This window comes from Mobula birostris, chromosome 17 (genome assembly GCF_030028105.1).
Source record: "Mobula birostris isolate sMobBir1 chromosome 17, sMobBir1.hap1, whole genome shotgun sequence".
NCBI lineage: Eukaryota > Metazoa > Chordata > Chondrichthyes > Myliobatiformes > Myliobatidae > Mobula > Mobula birostris.
The window spans coordinates 48,567,087-48,580,301 of NC_092386.1; the positions used below are offsets into that span (position 1 = coordinate 48,567,087).

At 39.3% G+C, this 13,215-nt stretch overlaps 1 protein-coding gene across 8 annotated transcripts in view; it reads right to left on the reverse strand.

Moving 5' to 3' along the window:
- Positions 1–13,215, reverse strand: part of LOC140211665 (guanine nucleotide-binding protein G(I)/G(S)/G(O) subunit gamma-7-like) — a 267,308-nt gene that overhangs the window by 194,574 nt on the left and 59,519 nt on the right. For 4 of the 8 annotated variants that reach the window (XM_072281686.1, XM_072281684.1, XM_072281682.1 and 1 more), the window contains exons 2-4: positions 7,706–7,780; positions 4,750–4,957; positions 1,806–1,843 (exon numbers count right to left, since the gene is read on the reverse strand). The gene's annotated coding sequence lies outside the window, so the exon portion shown is untranslated. The remainder of the gene's footprint in view (positions 1–1,805; positions 1,844–4,749; positions 4,958–7,705; positions 7,781–13,215) is intronic. The other 4 variants (XM_072281687.1, XM_072281685.1, XM_072281680.1 and 1 more) reach the window with 2 other exon arrangements.

Genomic DNA, 13,215 nt, shown 5'->3' on the forward strand with positions numbered 1-13,215 from the left:
ATTTGCTCCATTCTCCTGTCATTATTCTTCTATATCCCCGAATTTTATCTTTTTCCCTCACGTACTTATAACTTGCATTAACATCTTTGGGATGTAGGAGAATACTGGAAAATGTTAAGGAAGCCAATGTGATGATGGTGAAAATGTACAAATTCACACTTAAAGCACCCGAGGTTAGGACTAAACTTGGATCCCTGAAGCTGTGAAGTAGAAACAATCATTGCTCCATCACAATGTTACACTGAACACCATTTCACCTCTCAATGTGACAAAGTATTACCCCTCTTTAAAAATCTAGTCCTGAGAGCACAGGCACTACACCTACTGTTCTCTATAATTGAACACACAAACTCTATGAGTAAGGCAACTACTGCCACCAAGTGGGTAGTTTAATATATTGCAGACATTATTTGAACTGAAACAACATTTGGGAATAGGACAAAATTTTCAAGTCAATGACTTAACTTTGAAATGGTTTGACGAAACTCACTGAAACAAAACATTAATCTCTCTCCACAGATGCTCTTTTCTCATTGATACTCTCTCACCTGTTGAATATTTCCAATAATTTCTATTTTTTTTTCTGATTTTCAGCATATGAATCGTCGGAGCAGCATGTTACTTGATGTCAAATCAATGGCTACAGCTAGCTCCTTCACCAATTTCTCAAATCCCTATCCCGTTGTCTTATTGGATTCAAAAAAAGTGTAAACATTTGTCTCCTCTTCCTTCATTTCTAGAAGTTTTTTTTCACCAATTTGATGCCTTTCAACTTGACACTAAATGTTCACATTCCAATTCTGAACTCTTGGTTGCAACTGCAGGAAAAGCTATCTATTCCCTTCATCGCAAAATTTCCCAACACTTCAACACTCTACTTTTCTGGAAAGCTGTAGGGCTATGAGTCACATTTGTTTGACTGAAGCTATGACACATTATCTAGATGGGAAGATTTTGCCACAAGTTACAGAGCAAATATTTCAGAAGTAGCATAAGGCATGACTAAAAATTCCACCAATAGGGCTACATCTTGAAAAAGTTATATTTTTGGCAAATTAATCCAATAACCGTGAGAAAACTTTATGTTCGTATCTTTAAAAATAAATGATAAATACAAAAATGCACCATTCCTTGGAAATAGTCTTTACTGCAGTTCAGAAAACTTTGGGTATGCTTCATTAAGTGACTATTTTTCATATTATATTCATTGTCATTAAAATCCTTAATTTATGAGAATTTTGAAGCCAACTCTTATGTAAGCCATAATTCCTTCTTGAGGTTTATTTGTATAACGGAGTAATATATCCTTAGTTGATAAAAGACAATGTGCAGAATATAATTACGTGTATTCAGTTTTCAGTTTACATTTTTAAATTGCAATTAATCCTGACAGCACTTAAGCTATATAGACATTACAGGCCCTTTTTCTCTATTTCATTAATGCTTGTTAATGTTCTCAATGCGATAATTATGTAAAATAATTCACTGTTATGAATGATCAGTTAACATTGCTATTGAGAAAATTAGGTTTTCTATTAAATATTGAACCATTTCAATGATTTTTAGTTCAGTTGATTAATATTGTATTTATGCATCATTCTGATTGATAGCCATCTAACTTGTTGCACATGTGAATTTATTTTTAAGGGTAATGGAATGTTTTAGAACTGTCAGGTTATCAATCATCCAGGTTATTTTAAAACATTTTGGGTTAGAGATAAACTTCCTGCCTCTGACTGAGAAACCCACGGACCTAAATAAGCTAAACTGACTGTGTGATGAGGTTAATGTAACTGTGATCTTACCTTTTTTAGTGTTCAAGCAGAAATAAATTATGGTAATACTGTAAATAAAAAAAAGTAGTTATTCTACAAATAAAACGATAACTACGTCTTATACAGTTGCGTAAAATGGCATGCTGTTGGTTTTAAGGTAAATGATCACCAGCAATGTCATATTTTTCTGTGCATTCAATTTTTGTCATAGGTATAATGATAACAAACAGAACTATTAATATGGAATATAATGAAATAAAGAGGAAGATGGGAAAACCTTTAAAGACCAGGGATGGGTTTTTCAGCAGACAATGTGTAACTTGTGAGTTCAAAGTAACAGAAATTGATAAACTATTGAGAATTTAACTAGTGTAAGCTATAAACCTACATATACAGACAGCCTTTATAAGGTTCGAAGCTCATCTCAGGATTAAGTTTGACACTAAGATTGCTGACCATGGTTCCGCCATGAATGCATGACTTCATATTTATGTTCCTCTGTAAATAGTTGTTTGATAGGTAATGATGTAAAATGAAAGCGATTTTCATCAATAAATTGTTTTTCCATGATCTAACATAAAGCTAAAAATGTCACAAATGTATCAATACTCATCTTACTTTAGGTCATTTAGGTAAGAAGCAACTAGAAGTTGCAGCATGAACTAGAAGTGTAAGCAGAATATAAACAGCCAGTACATTAAACCAAAGTTCCTTATTGGTATATCTGTGAACAGGAGAGAACTTACGTCTGCAGAATTTACTTTGTTCTCTTAAAAGATTTACATAGGAACGTGGAGGAGGAGTGGACTTTCCATTTCTCTAGCGTTTACACGGAATGATGTGAACTAGCTCTCCACCATTAAGGACATCTTCAAAAGACGCTGCCTCACGAAGGCAGCATCCATCATTAAGGACCCTCACCATCCAAGACATGCCCTCTTCTCATTAGTACCATCAGGGAGGAGGTACAGGGGCCTGAAGACACACCCTTAACGTTTTAGAAACAGCTTCTTTCCTCTCCACCATCAGATTTCTGAATGGCCCATGAATATTACCTCAGTATTTTGTTCTCTTTTTGCACTATTTATTTTTAAAATACTCCTTATTGCAACATATTTTTTTTATGTTTTGGACTGCACTGCTACTGCAAAACAACAAATTTCACAACATATTTTTGGTAATAATAAACCTGATTCTGATTCTGAATGGCAAAATAGGCTAAGTCACCCATTCCTGTCTTGACACCTTATGGCTTTAATATGAAAAAAAAACTTTAAGATGCACATTTGATAAGGGTTCAAAATGTGTGATAATCTGATACAAACCCACGAGTTGGTTGATTGTCAGCCACCACCTCATTGAATTGCCAGTACTCCTGAGCACCATTCTGCTGCGTAATGGAGTCATGGGGAGATAATCCTAAATTAATTCCATAATTATTCTTCCAATATCAGCACTCTTTTTTCCCTAGATTCTACTACTCACTACACACCAGGGGTCACTAACAATGGCCAATTAATTAACCAATCAAGGTGTGTTTGGGATGTGGAAGGAAACCCTTGCAGTCACAGGGAAGATGTGCAAACTCCACAAAAACTGCACTGTGGCTGGGATGAACCTGGGTTTCAGGTGCTATGATGAGCAGCTCTACCTCTCCTCCACCGTGCTGTCTCTGTGTTGGATACATCCTCTTGCCAATCAGCATCAAACGGCTGGGAAGGAGCAGCGGCTGCTCATGAACTGATTAAACTAGTTGGAGCAGGTAGATACACAGCTTCGATCACAGACCCCAACCACACTTGTTGTTGTCTGCATCTGACCCTCCTCTGTACCTGAATAATCACTGTTTTTTTATTTTACTAGCCACCTACAGTCAGCAATATAATGTAAACTTATCATTTAACAAAATAAATTATATTGTGAAATACTAAGTACTCAATGCAAATAGTGGATCACCTCTAAAACAAAGGCATAGCCATAAATCTCATGTTTCCTGGACAAGTTAAATAAAATGCGATGGCGGGGTGGGGGGGGATATCACTCAGTATGGTGCTGAATTGTGATGATGCAGTCGTGGGTCAACCTGATTTCAATATTCAAATTCTTAATTTGGAATATGAAATACTTAAAAGTGCATAAGTTCATTTTGAAAGGCACAATACTTCACCAATGACATGGGTTGGGAACTTACCAGAGCCAAAAAAAAGAAAAAAATTGCTGATGAATTAACTTCAGATGCTGTAAACAGTGGATTAGACAGGATTATGGAATGAGAAAGAACCTTAACATTTTTGGTCAAGAATTATTCACTGGAAAGAATAAAGGTTCTTTAATCTGAAGTTTAATTCTTTCTCCACAGATTCTGGCTGGGCTGCTGATTATTTCCAGCACTTTTGGTTTTTATTTCCCAATCGCCTTTTAGATTCTAAGGAGTTAATTTGCATTAGGAATACTATACACTTGTTGGTCATATGGGTCCACTGTACACTAGCTGTACAGTGTTAAAAATGATGCACATGATGATAATGGTAATGTACACCCAGTGGCCACTTTATTAGATACCTCCTGTACTTAATGAAGTGATCACTGAGTGTGTGTTCATGGTCATCTGCTGCTGTAGCCCATCCACTTCAAGGATACATTCAGAGATGCTCTTCTACACACTACTGTTGTAACCTATGGTTATTTGAGTAACTGTCACCTCTCTGTCAGTTTGAAACAGTATCGCCATTCTCCTCTGTCTTCTCTCATTATCAAGGAATTTTCGCCACAGAACTACCGTTCACTGGATGTTTTTTTGTTTTTCACATCATTCCATGTAAACGCTAGATATTGTTGTGTGTGAAAGTCTCAGGAGATCAGCAATTTCTGAGATATTCAAACCATCTTGTCTGACATCAATAATGAGCATTAACGAGCAGGTATATTTTTGTACCTAATAAAGTGTCCACTGAACATACTGTATTGTTTTTACCTTCTTCTAACAAGTAAACATCATGGAGCAAATGGTACTCCTACGCAGGTCAAGCTTCTGAGGTGAATTAGCTTGCAATCCCGAGGAGGAAATGGTCTGCTTAAGCTGTTCTTCAATTTTATAATCACTTGGATATAAATCCTTAAAGGACGTCAAGTTTGACTGTTGTCTTAAATGAAAATAACGAAAATCATCAGATGATGGAAATCTAAAATAAAAATAGAAAATGCTGGAAATATTTAGCAGATGAAGCTACATTAGTGGGAAGAAATATAGAGTTAATGTTTCAGAAAGCGAAGGTAAAATTAGTGTCAAAGTTATTCGTGTCAAATAAAGCATCCAGCCAATGAATAGTGAAGATAGTACCAGTGCAAATTTTAAATATATTTGGGATCATTTCAATAGGTGTGTATGAGACCCATATGTCTGACACAATTGAAGTTTTAGACCAGAATGTAATCAGCATATTACAATTTTGCACTGCGCATTCCCAGCAGGTTAGCATCATTAATGACTCAAAAAATGTCAGTATTTTGCACAGAAAGATCACAGGCCTGAAATGTTAACTGTTTCTCTATTCTGCCCCATCTGTTGAATGCAAAGAGCATTTTCAGCTTTGTTAAAGCATACAGTACATGTATTTCTGGTTTCAGGTGTGCTTAGAGAAGAACATTAACATGAAGGTTTCTTGGGCTACTCATGAACATCTTCACTTCACTCAATAATGCCTGAGACATCAGTGTTGTGAATACCAGTGACACACTTATCTTGATCCTCAGCAGAAACTGAGCTACTCATCTCACATAAACTATCAAAAGTCAGAAGGGATTAGTCAGCGAAGAAGCTGAAGAGAAATATTCACAAATGGGTCTTTCTATGAAGCTCCCTGCATATGCAGAAATTAGATAAAAAGGAATTTAGGATTAAAAATGAGATTACTCACAAAAAGGCAATATCATCCATGGTTTAAAATGGAGTTATGTCATAGAATTATGACCAGATGCTGTGAGACATACGTGTATGTAGGAAGACAGCAGAACAATAAGCCTCTATAGGCACAGGAAATTGTAAGATAAAATGTGAAGCAACAAGCATTCTGCTCAGCAGGTTGAGGACTGTTTGTGGGAGGGAAGGAATTGTCGCCATTTTGGGTCGAAACTCTGCATCAGGTAGAGAGTGTTCCTTTTTCCAAATAGATAAGGAATATGGCCAATTAAATGCCTTGGTAAAAATGGCGCAGCTGTAAGCTTTTGGTTATACTTTATTGAAATTTTCCTATCCAGCTTGATCTGCAATATAATTATCATGTGGTGGGTTTTCCTCCACTATACGTGACCAGCCTGTGACAAAATCACCTGCATTTAGGAGTGACCAGCAATTTGCCACTGCCCAAAATAAAAGAAGGGCACTGTTGTAGAAGACAAATGCCTATCACAGCTTAAAGGACAAAACAGTCCAGGGCTCTACTGCCAATGGAGCTGAGGGCCCGAGACCTGTAGGGCTTGTATAATAACCTCTCAAGCACCTCACAGGCATATTGATTCAGGATGAAAAATAAACATCTTTGATGCATTATAACAGAACTTATTGAATTGATGGCACAATGAATGCAGAGAAGGATGTGTATTGAATGTTTTCATTGTATACATAATGAAAATATATTTTTGAAATTAACAAAATCAAAGTAGTTTTGGAAAAGTAATGTTTTTTCTAAGAAACAAACACAAAATAGTGGAGAAGCTCAGGAGGTCAGGCAGCATCCATGGATAGGAGAGGAGAGTGGACCACAGGAGAAAGAGAAGAAAGAGGGAACCAGGGGGGATATGATAAAAAGGTGAGAAGAGGTAAGATGCCAGAATGGGGAATAGAAATGGGGAGGGGAGGGAATTTTTTTTTAACCCGAAGGAGAAAACAACAATCATACTACTGGGTTGGAGGCTACCCAGATGGAATACAAGGGGTTGCTCCTCCATCCTGAAGATGGTCTCATCGTGGCACAAGAGGAGGCCATGGACCAATGTGTCAGAATGGGAATGGGAAATAAAATGTTTTGCCACTGGGAAGTTCTGCTTTGGTGGATGGAGCGGAGGTGAACAGGCAATGAATAAACTATAATCAAGTTTACATGATTACATCCAATTTTGCATACAGTTCTGAAAGAATTCATGTCAGTCATTTACATGGTATGGTCAATTTTCTTTTAATAGTGCTCCTTCTCTGCTTTTCAGCTAGTCCAATTGACAATCATTAATAACAATTTAACACCCAAATCTCACCTCCAGCAAGATGATCGCACATGCCATACTTTACATAAAGAAACAGCTTTTTATATTGCATAAGGATCTAGAGCAGTATCATTTACAGGGCCATTACTCCCACAGTCACAGGCTGAGTGCTACATAATTCATTGCAAAATAGTCAGGTAAACTGATCCAAGCAGGGAGCTACATCATTGTACTGCCCGGTGATTTCAATAGGTTCTTTTCACATTTAGGGACCAGAAATGCCAGAAGAAATTGCTAATAAAGAAATGGATCAATTTCATTAGATGAGAAATGATAATAGAGGAGGCGCAGAAATCTTTGCCTACTCCACTTACACTGACACCCTTCTCCCATCAAGTGTATGTATTTATTCCTTGGCAAAGCTCTCCAATAGCTGGAAGGGTGCTGCTTCTATTATGGTTTCACTTTTTAAGAACTGTTCGTAAGGTTTGAGCTGTGAAGATAACTGCCAGTAATGCAAGACATTTAGCTGGAAATGCCACTATTCCTGAAACAGAAGAGTGTTATGTAGGGATTGCTGCATCATTTATCAGTAATGTCTAAGGTTTCCCATGTTCCTCAGTCAACCTCAACTATACACCTAGGAAATATGCACTGAAGCAATCACCAACCACTCTACTGTAAGGAGGTAAATGTCGAACAGCACATCAGACTTAGCTACTTTTGCATACCTATTAGTCACCAGCTGCAGATCAAAGTTTGGCAAAGTTCTGATGAAAGTTTGATCTTCCTTCTTGGTCAAAAATCTGAAACAGGATAAAGATAGGTGTGAACCAGACAATTTGCATCCTGACATGCAAAATACGAAGGGTTAACATTGTTATGACTGAAGTAATGAAAACTTAAGGGTCAAAATTTTCAAGAATTCTGTAATTATAAATGATCAAAAATGTTCATTAGTACAAATTTCACCTTGCATTACTTTGTTATGACTAAGCATTTATTTTAGACATCTTTCAGAAATTAACTGAAGTATACACATTAATTTTAGTATCACAAATAAGGCAATTCATGGAGGGAAACTGTTTTATTTTTTGCATAATTTCTATTCCAAATGCAATTTTCTTCTCATTCTTATTTCTCCGGGCTGCAAGTCCTCAGGCACTTGATATCCTATTGTCCAAATTTCTAAAGAAGATACCGGAAAAAAAGAGGTTGGATCAGGAAAGACTGAACTTCACTGGTTTATTCAAAAGTTTGGTCTTCCTGTTTGTTTTCTTTGGAAAGAGTCTAAGGTATACTTTAATAAAGATTGCTAAAAGTACAAAGAGGTTTGATAGGCTTAATGTTAATAAGAAATTTCCACTGCTGGGAAAAAAACAAATTAGATCCAATAAATACAATTTAGTCATTAATAAGTTCAATAAGTAATTCAAGAGAAATTCCTTTAGTCAATAATTAGAATGTGGAACATGGTACCATAATATAATAAAAATTTAAGTGTTGTAAATACTCAACAGACTAAGGCATATCACTGCAGAGAGAAACAAAATTAACATTTCAGGCTGATCTTTTCTCATGGGAATTTACCAGAAATGAAAAAAAAAGATTTTCTTTCCAAAGCCTTGTCTTTTGAGTATTTCCAGCATTATTTCAGACTCCTAGCATCCACAGGCAGTTGAGGAATCAAGATGAGATTATGCAGTAGTAGTCAGAGAGAATACGATTTATGACCTCCCTTCAGCCAATTTCAGTATTTATAAAAGAAGAGATTCAGACAGAGTTGCTGTTGAGATGAGCATAGACCTGGGGCACGAAAGAGAATTAAAAACTGCAGGATAGCAAAACTGACAATCTCGAAGTTATTTAAGCTAACCAAAGCTGAAAAGATCCCAGCTCATTTTTGCCTTCTTGTAAGCAGCTGTACAGCTGGACCTAGACTAAACCACAGTCATTTGAATTTGAAGAATCAAAAGCTGCTCTACCATTTTCTTTTGGTGTGACAACAAATGAATCTGGGAAATTATATTCCTATTAATCCCAAGTAAATTCATGGAAGTAGCTATCAATAGTTCTATAATGTGGCACGTTCATGAAGAAACTGACTGGCAATGTTCAATCCAGGTTCCATCAGCATCATTATCTCATGAAAGTGTTGATTAAAATATGAATACAAAATAATGAATGGTAGTGAGGGGATGCGATTAGCTATTCTCAACATGAAGGCAGCATTCAATTAGCAAACAGGAGCCAGCAATTGTCAGTGGGAAAGAGGTTAATGGACAGAATCAGGCAAAAGAAGAACTTATCAGAGATAAATTACCTAAATTCCAGTTATCTAAAATCAAAGATCTCACCATCGTCTACTACTTCAGTAACAATTATGTCACAAGGTTAAAAAAATAACTCAGTGACTTCTATCATCCGTGGCTTTAAACAACGGACAGGACATCCAAGCCTACAGTGTGAACCAGATCACATCAAGACTCAGACTGAATAGTGTCTGTTTTACATAAATCCAAGATGACCACCTCTAACAAAAAACAAAACCATTTTCCATAACTATCAAACACCTAATGCCAGTCTTCTCCACCATCAGTAAGCTGCTGCCCAACAATCACTAGTGGCAAGAAAGAACTTGTATTATATACTAACTTTCAGAAAGTCAGGATGTCCCCATATTGCTTCAGTAGCTCTTCACTGCCTTACTACTAGTAACAAGTTCCTATCACGAGGATGAGGGAACAGAGTTAAGATGGTGCCATTAGGGGGTGAGTGTTTGCTTGAAGTTCCAATGGGAATAATCAAATCTTTTCCCTTAGGACTACTACAGCTGAAATGTACAGTCATAGTTATGGGTACTTCAGCAAATAGCATCACTTTAAGACGTTTAAAAAAGTTTTTGATACTCAAAATTGACAAACCTTGGATGGCAGACTCGGGATGTGAGAGCAGTTCCCCTTTAAGAAAACAGAACCGGGGATGGCACGTTAGTCTGCAAGTATGATTGAAACTTTAGATCCCCACTCCCGACTGTCCTGCTGGCAAGTGCCCAGACCATGGAAAATAAAATAGCAAACCTTGGAGCAAGATTACTGTACCAGAGGGACATCAGGGACTGCTGTGTACTTTGCTTCACAGAAACATGGCTATACATCACCATTTCATATACAGCACTGCAGCACAATTCTCTGCAAAGACAGTACAGTTAAGCCTTTTAAGATCAGAGGAGCTGGAGTATGATTCAGTGTGATACACAAATATGGCCGTTCTCTCTCAGCCCTCCTCAAACTAGCTGAAACAACTAGTGGTCAAATGTCATCCATTTTATTTGCCAAGGGAGATTTCCACTATCATCCTGGTAGTGGTGTACATTCTACTTCAGGCTAACATCAGGTAGGCACTGGAGGAGCTACGCAACATAATAAGTAGGCACGAAACTGAGCACCCTGATGCCTTCTCTATCATTGCAACAGATTACAACCAGGTCTGCTCAAAGAAGCAACTACCACCAACATATCACCTGTGGAACCAGAAGAGCCAACACACTTAACCACTCTTATACCACCATCAAGAACACTTACTATGCCACCCCATGCCCACACTTTGGAATGTCCATCATCTGGCTGTACTTCTACTCCCAATATCTAGGCAGAGACTAAAGACTGTAGCATCAGTGGTGAGGACCAAGAAGGTATGGTCAAGGCAAGTAAGGAGTGCATACAGGATTGCTTTGGACTGCACAATATTCGGGGATTCATTCTTTCAGTCTGAGTGAGAATGTCACAGTTGTCACAAACTTCATCAAGACCTGAATGAACGAGTTTGTGCCTTTAAGAACATACTGGACATACACCAACCAAAAACTGTGGATGAAACAGTAGATTTGTAGTCTGCTGAGGGCTAGATCTGTGGCATTGAAGACCAGTGATCCAGAACTATACAAGAAGTCAAGGTTTGAAGGCTATTTTAAGGGCAAGAAAACAATTCCAAATGAGGCTAGAGATGGAGTTGAATGCATGTCAGCTCTGGCAGGGTTTGCAGACCATTACTTCCTACAAAGCAAAACCTAACATCATAAATGGTTGTGATGCTTCACTGCAGACGAGCTCAATGCCTTTTATGCACGCTTTGAAAGGGAGAATAAAACTACACTTGTGCGAATCCCTGCAACACCGAGTGACCTTGTGATCTCTGCCTCTCAGGCCGATAGCAGAACATCTTTCAAGAGGGTGAACCTTCGCAAGGTGTTAGTCCCTACTTGGTGGGACTCTGAAAACCTGTGCTAACCAACTGCAGCAGTGAGAGATCGAAGAGTGCTCAAGGACATCTTCAATCTCTCTCTGCTGCAGCCAGAGGTTCTACCTGCTTCAAAAGGACATCAATCATACCAGTGCCCAGGAAGAGCAGGGTGAGCTGCTTCAACAAATATCACCCAGTGGCACTCACATCTACTGTAATGAAGTGCTTTGAGAGGTTGGTCATGACTAGAATCAACTTCTGCTGAAGCAAGGGCTCGGACTTGCAATAGGTCTACAGTGGATGCAATCTCACAATCTCTCCACATAGCCTTGGATCACCTAAACAATAGCAATCCTTACATCAGGCTGCTGTTTATTGACCACAGCTCAGCTTTCAACACCATCATACCCTCAGTACTAATCAATAAGCTCCAAAACCTGGAGCTCTGTACCTTCCTCTGCAAGTAAATTCTTGACTTCCACACAGAAACCACAGTCGGTGTGGATTGGAAATAACACCTCCTTCGCGCAAGTTTGAAGATTGGAAAAAGCTGCAGAAAGTTGTTAGCTGTGCCGGCCTTCCCAGCATCCAGGACAACTTCAAAAGGCAACACGTGAGAAAGGTGGCATCCAACATTAAGGACCCCTATCACCCTGAACATGCTCATTGCCACCATGACGGAGGAGGTCCAGGAGCCTGATGACACACATTCAATGTTTCTGGAACAGCGTCTTCACTTCCACCATCAGATCTCTGAGTAGACCATGAAACCATGAACACTTCCTCAGTAATTTTTTCTCTTCTCCTTTTTCACTATTTGTCTTTTTCAAAATCTATATGTATTGTACTTATAGTTTTTATTATTATAGCAATGCACTGCTGCTGAAAAACACCAAATTTCACAACATACACACACCAAAGTTGCTGGTGAACGCAGCAGGCCAGGCAGCATCTCTAGGAAGAGGTACAGTCGACGTTTTAGGCCGAGACCCTACGTCAGGACTAACTGAAGGAAGAGCTAGTAAGAGATATGAAAGTGGGAGTGGGAGGGGGAGATCCAAAATGATAGGAAAAGACAGGAGGGCAAGGGATGGAGCCAAGGGCTGGACAGGTAATTGGCAAAGGGGATATGAGAGGATCATGGGACAGGAGGCCCGGGGAGAAAGACAAGCGGGGAGGGAACCCAGAGGATGGGCAAGGGGTATAGTCAGAGGGACAGAGGGAGAAAAAGGAGAGTGAGAGAAAGAATGTATGTATAAAAATAAATAACAGATGGGGTACGAGGGGGAGGTGGGGCATTAGCGGAAGTTAGAGAAGTCAATATTCATGCCATCAGGTTGGAGGCTACCCAGACGGAATATAAGGTGTTGTTCCTCCAACCTGAGTGTGGCTTCATCTTTACAGTAGAGGAGGCCGTGGATACACATGTCAGAATGGGAATGGGATGTGGAATTAAAATGTGTGGCCACTGGGAGATCCTGCTTTCTCTGGCGGACAGAGCGTAGGTGTTCGGCAAAGCAGTCTCCCAGTCTGTGTCAGGTCTCGCCAATGTTAAGAAGGCCACATCGGGAGCACCGGACGCAGTATATCATCCCAGCCGACTCACAGGTGAAGTGTTGCCTCAACTGGAAGGACTGTTTGGGGCCCTGAATGGTGGTAAGGGAGGAAGTGTAAGGGCATGTGTAGCACTTGTTCCGCTTACACGGATAAGTGCCAGGAGGGAGATCAGTGGGGAGGGATGGGGGGGTCAAGTGGACAAGGGAGTCGCGTAGGGAGCGATCTCTGCGGAATGCAGAGAAAGGTGGGGGAGGGAAAGATGTGCTTAGTGGTGGGATCCCGTTGGAGGTGGCGGAAGTTACGGAGAATAATATGTTGGACCCGGAGGCTGGTGGGGTGGTAGGTGAGGACCATGGGAACCCTATTCCTAGTGGGGTGGCGGGAGGATGGAGTGAGAGCAGATGTGCGTGAAATGGGGGAGATGCATTTGAGAGCAGAGTTG